Source organism: Nothobranchius furzeri, chromosome 14 (assembly GCF_043380555.1).
Source record: "Nothobranchius furzeri strain GRZ-AD chromosome 14, NfurGRZ-RIMD1, whole genome shotgun sequence".
Classification (NCBI taxonomy): Eukaryota; Metazoa; Chordata; class Actinopteri; order Cyprinodontiformes; family Nothobranchiidae; genus Nothobranchius; species Nothobranchius furzeri.
This window is the reverse complement of record NC_091754.1, coordinates 1,884,897-1,898,440: the sequence shown is the minus strand read 5'-3', so window position 1 is coordinate 1,898,440 and position 13,544 is coordinate 1,884,897. Positions and strand designations below refer to the sequence as shown.

Below are 13,544 nucleotides of genomic sequence, written 5' to 3'. Positions count from 1 at the left end.
GGCGCCTCACAAAACAAAAAATTTGAAATATAAAAAAGATTTTTTTTATTACAAAATATGTTTAAAATGAGAAAAAATTACTCATTTTGATAAAAAAATGTAAGAAAAGGGGGAGAGAAAATGAATACAAAAGAGCAAAAACAGTGTTAAGTAATGCTAAACCCTTAATTTATGCATAAAACTTTAACAATGGTACACATTTTAAATTGTGAATGCATGTTAAACCATGAGACACCGGACTTCTAAATATCCTACACTAATGTGATTTATTCATTCATTTATTTAAATGTGAAGCCAGACATGACAATATTAATGTGACTGAACTTTTTAATTTATTCCAACTTTGATTAATGAAATGGTGGCAATACAAGTCAATAATAAATGTAACTTTAAGGCTTTACCACATAAAAAAGACTGCAGTAGAAATGTTTATTTTTTATATTTCACTTAATATAATTAATCTAAGTATTTTCTTTACTGGTGTATACCTACACTCTCATTAGGATATAAATTACAATGTATTTTCAAATAATAATAACTAACTAGTTAAACTTTCATCACCATAAAATGAATACAATTTGAATTTTCAAACACTGGAGGAAATTAATTTAATTCAGCTGCAAACAGAAAATAACACGAAAAAAATGCTAAAATCTTCAGAAATATTTCATCTCATTCAGAAATTAATTTTGTTTTGTAATGACCCTTAAATCAGCAATATTCATAAATAAATGTAGCAATTAACCAAATATATTCATGAAAAATGCTAAACAAATGAAAAGTCAATCAATCTCATGCTGCAGGGAGACGACACGGCTTTTCCTTAAAAACAAAACATTTGCATTTCATTTTTTTAAACTCTAAACGCAAATATCCTAAAACAAGTTTATTTGACTTTTCACTATACAGCCAGTTACAATAATCCTCAAAGCATGATTTAATTAGTTTAAAATAAAAGGGTATATGTGCATTTGACACGGCTGAAATAATTTAATCTAGAACTCACGGATCTTCTTGCAGCCATTTTTCAGACTGGATTAGGAAAACCCATGGATTTAATCTGAACTACAATGGCAATTCTAATTTGTTCTCTTTCTTTGATAGTTAAAACCTACATACATATAGCTTAAATCTTTTTAGTTGTGTTTAGTTATTGTTCATGTTGCATAAACATTTCTAAATAAAAAGTAAAACCACTGAGTTCCCTCACAGCAGTTGTGTGACCGTGGGCTCAGCGGTTTGCACGCTCAGCGCTTTTAAAAATGCACACTTCCGTGGTTTTCATCGCCTTGAAGCAAAAATGATTTTCACTGAAAATTTTGAAATAAAAAGATATATTACATTTTCATGAGCCATGTAGTGACTGAAAATAAAATCTAAATTATATACCTGAAACTAATTATCAAAATTTTGGACTAATTTAAAACTGAAACAATTTAAGTTATTAAATTCCCCAAAAGTTGGCTAACTGGGCTACTAATCTACAATCACTGGCGAAGGGAGAGAAAGCCCTTACAGTGTCTGGACGTATCTCCATGGACCAGTATGTATTTTCTAATTCCACGCGTGGCCCTTCAATTACTTTAAGTAGGTCAAAATGGGCCTCCGAGATGAAAAACTTTAGCACCCATGAGGAAAAAACCTCCAACTGGCTATAACTGATACGCACACAGGGGCAGACAACTGGTGTCATCGAGTGGAGGCTCAGATTTTTGCACATGTTAAGTTTTTCAAGGACAAGAAGGTGAAGGGAATATTTTCCAAGTAATGCTGCAGCAGAAGGATGCTACTTAATCAACAAGTTCAGGTTGGAGAAAACAATGGATCTTAATCTAACTATCCTAGTTCAGTGGTCTGAAATATTTTTATAACAAAGCATGCTACGTATAGAACAAAAGGTGCAATATGTGTCAATGGTTCCCTGACCGCTGACGTGTGGACCGGCCGGGCTACAGAGGTGTGTGTTGGTGTGTCCTGCCATTTCCTGAGTTAAGATTGGAAGATGAAGCACTTTAACCTTGCCACCATGCCTCTTGTGAACACCAGTCACTTTTGCGCACAATTCATTTTTGGTTTTAGGTGCCTACATCCATCTGACTGTAGCATTTGCATTAACAGGTTACTAAGTTAAAAGTTGTTTGATAAGCTATTATTTTATTTTTATTATTAGACAGCACATAGCTGATCACACTTCAAACTAGAAGCTAATGATGGGTATATTAGAGCATCCTGGCGCAATAAGCTAAACTTTTAAAAATGACACGATTAGTCAGCTAATCCTCAACAAAACTGGTGATTGGTCGACTACTAAAATAGTCATTTGTGGCAGCCCTAAATCATTATTCACTTCACACAAATTTCACTGTAATATCCAGTTGTTGGTAATTGAAAAATTATCTTGAGATAATTTCAGAGCCGATTCTAATTTATTGTTAGCTCAACATTAGCCTCTAGCCTGCTTCACAAGATATTAAGAGTAAGACAAAAGGATGCCATGGCTTTTTAGGGGTACATGCAATAACTTTTGGGTCGCTCCTGTTTACTGGTTCTTTAAACAACTCTGGGGCTTTTGCCGGTCATAGTCGAATTAAAAATGATTGTGCTGCAGCATTAGCTCAGAGGGGACACGGCAACCTCACACTCACTGACAGTCAACAGTAGCTATGTCTCTCCTTCCTTTGTTTTGAAATGAGAAAAACTGACACCCCCAGTTGGCAGAGAATAAAACATGTTTCAGTCTAACTTTCCTTCCAACATGATGTGAGACAAACTGTATTTCACAGTAAAAATCATACTTTATCCTTACAAATTGCACCTACAAGTTCCCCAAACACACCTTTACAGATGCAGGGGTGGACCTTTAAAGCGCCCAAGCGCCAATGACACAAAATTTTCTCGTCGGGCGGTAAATAATTGACGACTTACCGCCCGGGTGGCGCCAAAGCTTTGTTTATCATTTACACACCGGCTTTCACCTCCCCCTGTGGCAGTGCGTAGTAGTGTTGGGATACATCATGGCCGCGCCCTGTAGGAAGCCGCCGTTTTCGATTCCACTGCGCACAGCACTGCGCAGGTTCACGTGACTAGAGGCGAGTTCACTATAAAAGACGGAGTGGAACCACGCTAGAAACACACAAATACACAGGAAGATGGCGCCACCACAGGGATGGGATTTCTTGATGAAACCTCCGGCACAACGGTTTAAAACTGGTGAGGAGAAGCGAGACAGCTCGAAACAGTATGAAGCAGAGAAGCGTGTGCGTAGGTGGAATGATTCTTGGTGGTTTAAAGAAGACGGGAGGCGCCGAGAATGGCTCGAGTACAGCAAAGCAGAGGAGGCGATGTACTGCGTTGTATGCCGGAAGTATGCAACGACAAAATCGAGTTTTGTTGATGGAACAAACAAATTCAAACTAGAATACGTTAAAGACCATGAAAAAACAGCGAGCCACATGAAGGCAGAAAAGACTGCTCTTGCAAATACAGCAACGGTAGGAGAGCCGCCAGCTGCAAAGGCCCATGAGGCGATGAAGAAAGTACAGCAAGACAAACTGGAAAATTTGTTTCGTACGGCTCACACCATTGCAAAGAAAGGAAGGCCATACACAGACTTCACTTGGATGTGCAAGTAAGTATTATTTGCTTAAGAAATGATTAAAACACTGGGTTTGATCTGTTTAACGATGTGTTTTTGTCCATTTCATTGTTTGATGGAGAAAAAAAGAGCCAGAAAAGATGCACTGTAAGTCATCTTTGATTTAAAAATTTGTTGTTTTTTTTTCTGTTTAACTGCCATCAGCTTGTGGTCCTGCTGCTGACCCTGCCTGCATCTACAGCTGAATGTGAAAGAGGTTTCAACCACATGAAAATGATAGTGACTGGTGGTCTAGCCTGTCAGGGAAGAGTGTGGGCGAGCTCATGTCGGTGCTGTTACAGATATTAAAAACTTCGACCTCAAGCCGGCCATAAACATATGGTTTCATGATGTCCAACGGAGAAGGCGTCTTGATTTCATGGATGGAAAGACTTCCACTGCTGCTGAGATGGACGACGCAGAGCCAGAGGAAGATTTCAAGTGCATGGGTCAGGGCCGCTTGTTCTCCATGATGAGCAAGAACTATGAGGAGGAGCTTGACTAGAACTTTGAGGTGGAGTACCATACTAGTCCACCACTAGCCAAATATTCAGCCTGCATCCCAATGGTGCCAGAGACTGACACAGTGCTGGTTGTAAACATGCAAATATATACAGAAACGTTTATTACGTTTGTGAATGTGTACAAAATAAGGGTTTATTACATTTAAAATGGTTCAGTTGTTGTTTTGACTCGTTTTGGCAGCTGACCTGCTGGGCCGGTAGATTCTTGGTTGGGCCGGTAAATTTTCAGTTACTGGCCCGGCTGGCCGGTTGGTTTTGAAGTTAATGTCCACCCCTGAGATGCTAATTTCAATGCATCTCAGATTTAAGACTTGAACATGTGAATAAAAATAATCAAATGTAGGGACATAACCACACAAAAACATTAATAATGATACATTTTGGTTTGCTTTATGAAGTGGAGTGCACCAAGCTGACAAGCGGCTGTCACATCGGAAGTGTTTCAGAACATTTCTATACTGTCTCAGTAATGTGACTTTAGTGAGCTTTTAAAAGGAATTTTCAGTCGGTGCCTCTGTTCATGTCTAGTAGCAAAATTGCCAGGAAGTTTTTGGGAAGGGGTGAAGCTTTTATTATGTGAAATAAAAAGTTATTTTAATCACTTCTAACACAAAGTTGCACTGGGGTACTGTGAATAAACATTGTGTTAACTTACTTGCAAAGTATCACATGTCTCGTTCTCACAAAGGTCATGCAACTTGTGATTTTGATCCAACATTCAAGGGTCTCCAACCCCTGGTCCTTGAGCATCCTTTTCCCTGCCTTTAAAGCTGCCTATCCATTACAATCGAATTCCATTGTTTATGTGCTCCAACACACCTGATTCACGGTTAAATAATAGCTGGTGTGTTGGAGCAGAGAAACATATTTCATTATCATTTTAAAATAATAATAATAATAATATTAACAACTAGAACTGCAAGCAGTTATCAGCAGGTTCCAAGCCAACCAGCGCTAGTCCCCCACCCGGCCCCACCCTCGCCATTCCTCACGTGGCCCCGCCCCAAAACACATTTTCCTGCCGGCGTCCCGTCAGCTCACTTTAACCGGCGCAATGAAAGGAACACTCAGGATACGTCATTAAACCTTTTGCACAGCCTATACGCATATTTTTCATAGGCATGGCTGACTTCTCAATCGTGATTACAATCGAATTCCATTGTTAACTTGATAAAGAACGTGAATATTTAATGAGTGAAGTCATGTGCTGCATGGGACGGCATTAGCTCAGGAAGTGGAGCGGCTTGTGCGGTAATTGAAAGGTTGAAGGATCGATCCTAACTCTGACCAGAAAATGCTGCCTCGCCTAGTGCACCCCAGGGAAGCTGTGGCTACATTGTAGCTCATTCCCACTAGTGTGTGACTGTGTGTGTGAATGGCTGAAAGACTGATTGTGTTCTTGGAGGGTTGTAGAACTCTACTAAGGAGCTATACGGGCCATTTACCATTTGAATATTACTGACATTGTATAAATTCATAAAAAAATGTATTCTTTTTAAAGAAATTTCCCAAATATTCTTGGATCATCATGGGGTCATGACCAGTCAGGTTTTGTAATGTTTCTGTCTCTAAAGTGAATGCTTTTTCAAAAAATAAATATATTGAGATGTATAATTAAACCGACCGAAACAAAAACTTAATTATAAAATCCATATTTGATCTAAAGATTATCAAACAATAATTTATACATCAAAAGTATAATGGGAATAACATTAATACTTGATAATGTTTCTAGATTTCATAAATTTTCAACAAATACTATGAGTTTCATTTTGTGACTTACTGATCAAATGATATTTCAAAAATCCTGACAAATCCATAAATCATAAAATTACCTAAATATTCTCACATGGCAATGTTAACCTACGGAATACAATGTTGTTGTTTTTAAATCAGTAGATTCAAAACTTTTTGAAGAAAAATTGGTAAATATAATTTTAAGGGCCCAAAATTAAAATATTCATAAAAAATTATTGCTAGTTTATAAAATTAGTAGAAAAATGTCAGATCACCATAGATACATGTGGAATGTTATACATGGTTTATTTTTACTGTATACCTAAAAAACTTTCTAACAAAAATTATTTACTTTTTATCCAACTGTACAGAAAAACTGGCAAAAAGTAAAAAAATAAAATAAAATAAAAAAGTACAAATCTATGCTTTTGTACAAAAATCTCTAAATAATCCCAGATTACCTTTGTGCTGTGAGATTTCTGGTTAATTTTTTATAAGGATCATAAAAGTTATTTTTTTTTTTTTTAAGTTAAACTTATCTTACAAAAAATAATATTTGCATTAGTGGCCGTCAATGAAAATAAGTCCAAATATTAAACACAAGAGGGTACTCAAATCAAGACTACATTTTATGTGTTTAATAAACCACCTACCAGTGAACTCTGTGCCAAATTTCAAGAAGATTGTCAAAGTGGAATTTGCGCTACAACTGCTAGCCTAAAAATGTATTTTCATAAATACAGGTGCTGGCCAGTAAATTAGAATATCATCAAAAGGTTGAAAATATTTCAGTAATTCCATTCAAAACGTGAAACTTGTACATTATATTCATGCAATGCACACAGACCAATGTATTTCCAATGTTCATTACATTTAAATTTGATATTCATAAGTGACAACTAATGAAAACTCCAAATTTGGTATCTCAAAAAATTAGAATATTCTGAAAAGGCTGAATATAGAAGACACCTGCTGCCACTCTAATCAGCTGATTTACTCAAAACACCTGCAAAGGCCTTTAAAAGGTCCCTCAGTCTTGTTTTGAAGGCACCACAATCATGGGGAAGACTTCTGACTTAACAGCTGTCCAAAAGACAATCATTGACACCTTGCACAAGGAGGGCAAGACACAAAAGGTGATTGCTAAAGAAGCTGGCTGTTCGCAGAGCTCTGTGTCCAAGCACATTAACAGACAGGCGAAGGGACGGAAAAAATGTGGTAGAAAAAAGTGTACAAGCTCTAGGGATAACCGCACCCTGCAGAGAATTGTGACGACAAACCCATTCAAAAATGTGGGGGAGATCCACAAAGAGTGGACTGCAGCTGGAGTCAGCGCTTCAAGAACCACCACGAGGAGACTCATGAAAGACATGGGATTCAGGTGTCGCATTCCGTGTGTCAAGCCACTCTTGAAGAAGAAACAGCGCAAGAAGCGTCTCGCCTGGGCCAAGGACAAAAAGGACTGGACTGATGCTGAGTGGTCCAAAGTTATGTTTTCTGATGAAAGCAAGTTCTGCATTTCCTTTGGAAATCAAGGACCCAGAGTCTGGAGGAAGAGCGGAGAAGCACAGAATCCACGTTGCATGAGGTCCAGTGTAAAGTTTCCACCGTCAGTGATGGTGTGGGGTGCCATGTCATCTGCCGGTGTTGGCCCACTCTGTTTCCTGAGGTCCAGGGTCAATGCAGCCGTCTACCAGGAAGTTTTAGAGCACTTCATGCTTCCTGCTGCTGACCAACTTTATGGGGATGCAGACTTCACCTTTCAACAGGACTTGGCACCTGCACACAGTGCCAAAACCACCAGCACCTGGTTCAAGGACCATGGTATCCCTGTCCTTGATTGGCCCGCAAACTCGCCTGACCTTAACCCCATAGAAAATCTATGGGGTATTGTGAAGCGGAGGATGCAATACGCTAGACCCAACAATGCAGAGGAGCTGAAGACGACTATCAGAGCAACCTGGGCTCTCATAACACCTGAGCAGTGCCACAGACTGATCGAGTCCATGCCACGCCGCATTACTGCAGTTATTGAGGCAAAAGGAGCCCCGACTAAGTATTGAGTGCTATACATGCACATTCTTTTCATGTTCATTCTTTTCAGTTGGCCAACATTAGAGAAACAAACATTTTTTCATTGGCCTTTAGAATATTCTAATTTTCTGAGATACCAGATTTGATGTTTTCATTGGTTGTCACCTATAAATATCAAAATTAAACGTAATAAACATCGGAAATACATTGGTCTGTGTGCATTGCATGAATATAATGTACAAGTTTCACGTTTTGAATGGAATTACTGAAATATTTTCAACCTTTTGATGATATTCTAATTTACTGGCCAGCACCTGTATATAGCACAAACCTATTCGTGGAGCTGCGATCTTCGTGATATGAACTCAATGCTACGCAGATAACACAACATAAAAATATTTGCCTCTTACATGCAAATAATGATTTTTAGGAATTTTTTCTAATTTTAAATTTTTAACGATCGTAAACCACGCCCACTTTGATCGATCATTACCATATTTATATTGTAGTCCTAAGACTATATAATGATGACAACCACCAAGTTTCACATTCAGTCAGCCAGTTCAGCAGTATAAATTCTTCCTATTTATAGTGCCCCCTATTGTTGAATCAAGCTAAAAATAAACTGATACACTTGAATTGACCTTATGAACGGTTGTTATGAACAACTTTGAAAAATATCAAAATCTTTTAAAGTTATACTAAAAAAAATGTTTCATTCCAAAAAAGTCATTTAAAAAAGTCATATTTCCAAAAATAAATAAAATATCAAAAATGTTTCCACAATGCTTGGTCAGCCGCTCCTCCCCTCTTGTCAGGCAAAGTTTTGACCTGATTGGGTTTGATGGCTGGCAGGAGTTAACGAAAGTACGTTTGACTATGCAATGCATAAGTTAAAAATGTTTTTTTTTAAATACTCATTAAATTTGACTGACTCAATCAACATACAGGATGAGATCATTTGTTTTTTTACTGAAGAAATTGGGAGAAAAATGGCAAAAACATTTTTTTGGTCACAACAGCGCCACCTATTGAACAAAATTCAAATGTTTTTCTGTAATTGTAGATTACTGATATGAACTGTAACTTTCTGTATAGAATATATATTTTTCATGAGTAAAAGAGCGAAAAATTTTAAAGCCTATAAGCCACACCCACTTTTTAATCATTTTCAAAATATAGCTTAAGGGTCCGATGATAAACATCTGTGCCAAGTTCGGTGGAAGTACATCAAGCCGTTTCGCTGAAACAAACTTTTTGACTGTTGAGCGCCCCCTATTGGTGAATCAAAACAAAATTAAGGAGATGTGACTTGCAGCTCATACTTTGTAAGAGTCTGAAGTCTCATTATCTAAACTTAAAAAGTGGTGGAGATATCATCAATTAGGACATGTGCTAGCTAGCACACTGTATTTGACATGGTGTCATTACGCAACTTTCAATATTTCAGCAAAGTTCTTCACCATAATTACTTATCTTCATCGATAGATCATATATCCCAAGTTTGAAGTTGATTAGACAAAAAATGACAGATTGGTGATTAAAACCAAGTTTAGCATTTTTTGCCATCTAGTAAAAAATCTGAAAAATGGGCGTGGCCAATACAAACGACATGCAGAATCAATCAAGGATCAAGCACATGTTAAAATTTTGACTGTAGGACCTATGGTTTGGTAGCCTGGCAACGCTGCATTGACGACTCTCCGTTGTGAGGCGGGTTCTACCGTTGTCTTTCAAATGATCTCCGCATTCCACTGGACAATGAATGTGACATACTCTTCTTTCACTCTGTTGCATCATCCCACCCACCAGGCATATAGAGTGCCCTGATTGGCCCACAAAGCGGATAAAGCTCTGTGATTTGTTCACTAAGCAGATGGAGCACTATGATTGGCTCACCATTATGGACCAATCACAGCTCTTTATGTGTTTGAAACCCCTCTAGAGAGCTGTGATTGGCTAGCCAGAGTCCTGGTAGGAGCTGCGGAGGTTCCAATGGAGCATGCCTAGACCATTCTTTGCAAAGCAAGAATTTGGCCTACTTCACTAGGCTAATGGTTTGGGAGATAGTAGCTAAAACGCAATGACCTTCGCATTAGCGCCACCTAGTATTTTCTGGATATGAATTTTTGAATCTGAGTAGCGGTAGGGATTTTCTATCAGACTGCCATGTCAATTTTTTCTAGAATTTTCTGGCTCCTGCACCCATATGGAATTAGCGGAGAAGAATAAATAATAAATATTGAAAAATCCGTACAAAAACAATAGGGTTCCCTGCCTGTTGGGCTTGGAACCCTAATAATAATAATGTTTGTTCGATTTCAACACATCCTGGTTGCAGGATATTTTGTGTTTAGACAGAAAATAAGCTCCCATGTGTCAAATACTAGTTAGGTGGCTCGTTATTTTGTGAAATAAATATTTTGATACTATTTGTCTGCCCACATCTTGTTTTTTTAACAAGAACACAACTCGATGACTACTGACATTGGAGAAACGATGTTTGACCGGGTAACACTTTTCAGCGCAACACTACGCATGCTACGAATCTGAAAACACGAAGCTGCTTAGCTGATACCTCTCCAGTAAATACGCCACACTGTTCATCCAGGAGGACTGGGCGCTCTGAAAACACGACGCTGTTTAGCTGATAGCCCTTCAGCAAAGACGCAACACTGTTCGTCCAGGAGGACTGCACGCTGCACATGGTGCACCTAAAGCAAGCACTTCCGCGTCATTGAAGCGTGACTCCAACACGACAGATAAGATCTGGATCACTTATCCGCCGTAATTAGCCTTTAATCAATGTTCTAGCAACACCAAGAGCCACACTGATGCGCAGTTTACAACAACACAGCTCTTTTCGTTTAGTCAGTCGGGTAAGCTAACGCTAACCACAAAACATAACAGTCGAACCAGCTAACGTTAGCTAGCAGACGAAACACAGGAAATTAGCTTCCCGTCTACAATGAACAGCCGTGTGCTTTACGCTCTCTAGATTCGTTTATAAACGTTCTGGATAATTGAGGATGAACTCCACACACTGTTAGAACCGCTACCAGAGTCCATGTTGTGGGAGTGAATGAAAACAAATGTTTTTTTTTAAATAGTTACCTCACACGAGTGCCGTGTGCATCTCCTCTCCGCTCGGTACCAAAAAAGTCCGTATAATCTGACGTAGTGTACGAGCGGTCAGAGCATTCACTAACGTGTCTTACGTGATTTTCTTAGAACCTTTGCTGGGATGAGTCGTTTTTCTCCTTTCCGCTTGTGTGTCAGAGGTTCGTCATATGACTAAACGGGGAAATTACTTTAAAACAACAGAAAAGGCTAAGGAATCAGCTAAAAGTAGCACATTGTGTCAAATTCCGCCTACACTACGGATTCAAGCCCAATTTACGTTAACACTCAAAGTTACAGAAGGTATTTATGAAACAAGTCACAAGGAAGCAATTTTAACACATAAGAGTACACGATCATCGATCAAACTTATTTTTAATTTTGTCACCAAATATTGCTTTGAAACGACTTTGCATTTAATTTTATGTTGCATAATTTTGTTTTATTTTATTCAGTAATGTGCAAAGATGTGTGGGATTGTATGTTTTCTTTTCACGATAGTAATTATTTCTCATGGTTTCAATAAATTATTTCACATGCCAAAAAACACCTATTTTTGTTTACAGCAATACCAGTTACATAAAATCTCTGCTAACACTTAACCGTGTAACTACTGAAGAATAGATAATGCATCACTGGAGTGTAACCTACTGTAAACACATGAGTAAGGTTACCTGTTTTTTGACAAACATTTACATTCAAGTTACAAATATTGAAGAGTAAAGGCTGACTTTTGGTAATTTTTAATTATTATTTTAGATAGATAAAGATTGTATTGAGCTTTAATAGAAGCAAAACCAGAAGCCTAAATTTGGCATGACAGTGATCTAAATGACAAAACTAAAATACTGGTCTAATTTAAAATCATGACACATGCATGCATCACTGTAGTGTTCTGAGCCAGTCAAAAATACACTGATGTGGGTGGCTTGACCAGTAAACAGGACTGGTATGAATCATCATTATTTTGTGTCATTGATTGTAAGCTATGACTGTCATAAATGCCATTTTCAGGGCACTGTGTAGTCTGAGATATATGTGAGCAAGAGTTCAAAGCCAATTAACATACTACCAAATTTACCAATAGCTGATGATCAACAACACACAAAGCACAAAAGAAATCAAGATTAAAAACAACAAAGATAAAGAACCTAAGTGTCTTTATAAACATGATTTAGCAAATTTGATTAAGTTAGAGATTATGCATCATTGTTTGTTCATCATTTATTTAATACATAAATATAAGGGGCAGTTTTTATTTTATGTTTATGTTTATGTATTTAGCAGACGTTTTTGTCCAAAGCGACTTACAAGTGATAATCGGCATGTTGCCCTTGAGCAGGGCCAGATTAACACTTTGTTGTACCCTGGGCAACAATATTAAAAGGCCCCATCATCACGACCCAAGGATCACCATAATATGGCCACATACAGAATATTTTACTGTAATATGCAGTAAATATACTCAATACTTGAATGCCTGACATCACGTAACCCGCTCAGGGTAACCTTTGACCCACCTCGTGTGGACTGACCAATGAGGAGAGGGTCTTAACTTGAGGCCCTCTCTTCATTGGTCAGTCTGCATGAGACTGACTCTCAACTGACGTTCAGTCATAGGCAGCGAAGCGTCTCTGTGCAGCGCAAAAGCCCGGGTGGACAGTTTGTTTAGTACAGGGTGATCATATTTCCATTTCCAAACAAGAGGACAGGGGATCTGTGCCTATGACATCACACTATGGCAACGCCACACAAACCATGTTGGGACCCATTTTTTGTAAGAACTAAATTAATATCAGATTCTGCCAATAAAAGGGCTCTAAAACAATTCATATGTAAATATTTAGTATATTTACTGCAAAATCTCATTTTTCTGCTTTAGTGCTGCAACAAGGTTTTATTAATAATAAATTATTATACCTTTTGTTTTACTACAGCATCGGTACGCTTCCTGTGCACAGATTATTAAGGATGCTTGTTTCAGCTGTGAGATTAGACGATAGGATCATTGATAACATAAGTTGTCCCACACTCCATGGAAACTTCCAGAGAATCCACAAATAGTGGCTTTCAAATGGTTTTGTTACTTTTAGCAAGTTTAGAAAAGAAGCAGATGAGACAGCATGTCTGATAATTTAGTTTTTCATCTGATAACATTAGAACATGTCAGCGATGTCTGAGGGGCTTTTATAAACACTGTATAACTAACACTCCTGGAGAGGGTATGGATTACACAGAGGCTTCTGGGGGGCCTAGTTGGGGTGGGTGGGGTCATTTTGCCTTGGCCCTCAAAATGTCTTGAAACGGCCCTGGGTGTGTGACTGAGTTTTGAAGGTGATCTGAATTGTATCATGTATAAATATTACATGTGTATAACTTGTTGTTTTATGCAGGTAAAAACGTGTAGTGGAGATAAATCTACCTACATTTTACTTTTCAACACTTAGTTTTGTTTTCTTGTTTTTATTGAACTATTTTCCTGTCCTGTCTGTCTC

At 38.0% G+C, this 13,544-nt stretch overlaps 1 protein-coding gene across 1 annotated transcript in view; it reads right to left on the bottom strand.

Annotated features, from left to right (window-relative positions):
* Positions 1-11,289, bottom strand: part of slc39a10 (solute carrier family 39 member 10) — a 43,198-nt gene extending 31,909 nt beyond the window's left edge. The window contains exon 1 of the mRNA XM_015965496.3: positions 11,044-11,289. The gene's annotated coding sequence lies outside the window, so the exon portion shown is untranslated. The remainder of the gene's footprint in view (positions 1-11,043) is intronic.
* Between the last annotated feature and the right edge of the window lie 2,255 nt (positions 11,290-13,544).